Genomic DNA, 3,417 nt, shown 5'->3' on the forward strand with positions numbered 1-3,417 from the left:
CTTTACCATAGTCAAGACCTTGTTTTTGCAAAAAACATTTGGCTACAAGTCTTGCTTTGTACTTTACAACCTCACCCTTGGGATTTATTTTGACCTTATAGACCAATCTCACAACAATTGCCTTTTTGTTTGATGGTAGATGAGTTAGGTGCCAAGTTTGATTCTTCTCAATTGACTTGAGTTCTTCTTTATAGCTGCAAGCCACTGATCTATCTTCACTGCCTCATGAAAGTCTATTGGTTCCATCTCAGCTAATAAGGCCATATGAACCAATTCCCCCTCTGCAGTGATACCTGAGTCAGAGAAGATCTCATAGTCACTTAATCTAGATGGTGGTTGCCTCATTCTAGTTGATCTTCTCTCAGGTTGATCTTCTGAAGTGATTGGTTGTTGTTCAGGTTGATCAACAATGTGTATGGACACATTCTTCTTCTGAATTTCTCTTTGATTGTCCCAATCCCAGCATTGAGTCTCATCCACCTTCACATCTCTACTTAACACTATTCTTTGTGTGGAGGGATTGTAAAGCCTGTATACACTTGTAGTGTGATAGCCAATTAAGATGAGCCTCTCACTCTTGTCATCAAGATTCTTTCTCTGTGCATCTGGGACATGCTTGTAGCACAAGGAACCAAAGATTCTGAGGTGACTGATGTTTGGTTTTTTGCCTGACCATGCCTCTTCAAGAGTGATGCCTTCAAGTCTACTTGAGGGACATCTATTGAGAATGTATGCAGAGGTTGAGACTGCTTCCCCCCAAAACTGCTTTGGCAATTTCTTTGTTTTCAACATACTTCTAGTAATGTCTAGGATAGTTCTATTAAGCCTCTCTGCAGTACCATTATGTTGTGGAGTGTATGGTGCAACAATTTCATGTATGAGTCCTTCTGTGTCACAAAAGACCTTTCATTCATCTGAAGTATACTCTCCACCACCATCAGATCTCAAAGATTTCAGTTTCAGCTCCCCTTGCCTTTCTACTTGAGCTTTGAATTTGAGGAATGTTGCAAACACCTCACTTTTCCTTCTAATGAGATATACCCAAATCTTCCTTGTAAAGTCATCAATGAAGGTCACGAAATATCTGTTTTCCCCCAATGAATTCTCCTCAAATGGTCCACACACATCTGAGTATACCAACTCAAGAGGTTTTGTTGACTTGGTTGGTATATGTGTAGTGAAAGTGTTCCTTGCTTGCTTGCTTGTGAGGCAGTCACCACATAGTTCACTAGGAGCAACAATTGAAGGCAAACCAGCAACCATACCATCTCTGCTCAATTTATCAAGACTCTTGAAGTTCAAGTGACCATATCTTTGATGCCAAGTCCAATTTTCTTGTACTGCATTAGCTGAAAGATAGTTATGATCATTCACTTGGATACCAATCTTGAAGGTTCTATTGCTAGATAGGGGAACCTTCAAGATCAGTTTCCTATGAACATCATACACCCTCAACACCTTGTCCTTCATGGTCATTGTATAATCTTTTTCAAGTAATTGACCAAGACTGAGCAGGTTGCTCTTCATCTTGGGAACATACAAAACATTACTGATATAGGATTGTTTGCCATCTTTTCTTTGTATAGAGATGTCACCAATTCCTTCAGCATCAATAGCACTATGGTCTGCAAACTTGACCTTACTTTTAGTGGATTCATCAAGCTTGACAAACCAATCCTTGTGGTCTGTCATATGATTGGAACAACCATTGTCAAGGTACCAATAATCACCTTTGACACTCTCTTTATCTGTGGTAACCATGAGGAGAACTTGTTCATTATCTGAATCTTCTCCATGAGCCATACCAGCTTCCTTTTCTGATCCATGAGACTACTTGAATCTGCACTCAGAGGCATAATGTCCAAGATTCTTGCAATTGTAGCATTGGATCTTTCTTTTATCAACTTTCTTCTTAAGTTTTCTGAATGATTGGTCTTGACTAGATGGTTTCTGTGTAGAAGCTTCATGTTTGCCTCTATCATTCTTCCAATTTCCTCTTGTTTTCTTGTGAACTGAACCTTGTCCAGGGTACCTTCTGCTTGATTGTGCTTGAAGGGCCTGATCAGAGGTTCTTTCTTGATTCCTTTCTTTTATCCTCTGCTCATGTGCCTCCAATGAGCTCTGCAATTCTTCAATTTTGAAGGATTCAAGATCCTTAAATTCTTCTATAGCTACAACCACATGATCAAACTTAGAGGTTAGTGTTCTCAACACCTTTTCCACCACTAATTGATCCCTTTCAGCTTCACCACACCCCTTCATCAGGTTGGACAATGACTTGATCTTGGTGAAGTAGTCTGCTATAGACTCACCATCCTTCATCTGCAGCAGCTCATACTCTCTTCCGAGAGTTTGTAACTTCACTTTCTTCACTTTCTTCACTTTTTCAGCACCTGCATTAACTCTTCTCCAATGTATCTCAAACTTCCTTAGTAGTTTTGGCATTAGCAATCTTTTCAAAATTTGATTCTTCCACACACTGATGAATCATGCAGAGTGCCTTACAATCCTTCTTCTTGGATTCTCTGAGTACTGCTCTTTGAACTTATGTGCCTTCCTCATCAACAATCTGGTATCCATGTTGAACTACTTCAAGCACCTCTTGATAACCAAAGAGTGCTCTCATTTGGATATGCCATCTTTCATAGTTCTTTCCATCAAGAACTGACAGGGACATGTTAAACCCACTATTTTTAGACATGTTTTCTTCCATAATTCCAAGAACGAAAATCAAGTGCTCTTGATACCATTGTTACAACAGAACCGAATTTGGCAAAGAAAAGAAACAGAACTTTGGTGTTCTGTGTTGCAGAGAAAGAAAGAAGATGTATTTTGTATTAGTTGAGAGAGTAAGATTGAGAAAGAATATGTGAATAATAGTGCAGAAGAATGAATTCAACAAGTATATTACTCAAGTAATTACAAAACTATTTATACACATAGCCAAAAATAGTAAAACTGAAAAACCAATAAACTAACTAAGACTTCTATTCTTAGTAAGTACTCAAAACTATTAAAAAGTGAATTACTTTCAACACTAATGAGCTCATAAATAGTTAGTAAGTTAGTCACATAGATAAATAGATACCATTATTGATCTCAGCAAATTTCTTATTAGCTTCTTCATTGCCAGGGTTCTTATCAGGATGGTACTTCAATGCAAGCTTCCTATAAGCTCTTTTATTTGATCATCTGAAGCACCCTTTGACACTTGAAGCATATCATAATAGCTCTTTCTGCACCAATGCACAGCTTCAACATAAGCTTCACAAAATCATACACAACTCAAAATTTCATAAGTGTAATTCAATATAAATAAAATTTAAAAAGAGTACCCAGCAATGGCGTTTAGAGAAGAACATAGAACGTATAGAAGGAACAACAACTTTGCTCTTGGATGCGCCATTGTAATAAGAG

At 38.0% G+C, this 3,417-nt stretch overlaps 1 pseudogene; it reads right to left on the minus strand.

The window, feature by feature from the left end:
• LOC109345882 overlaps positions 1–3,417 on the minus strand; it is a 5,458-nt pseudogene extending 2,041 nt beyond the window's left edge.

Source organism: Lupinus angustifolius, chromosome LG04, assembly GCF_001865875.1.
Source record: "Lupinus angustifolius cultivar Tanjil chromosome LG04, LupAngTanjil_v1.0, whole genome shotgun sequence".
Taxonomy (NCBI): domain Eukaryota; kingdom Viridiplantae; phylum Streptophyta; class Magnoliopsida; order Fabales; family Fabaceae; genus Lupinus; species Lupinus angustifolius.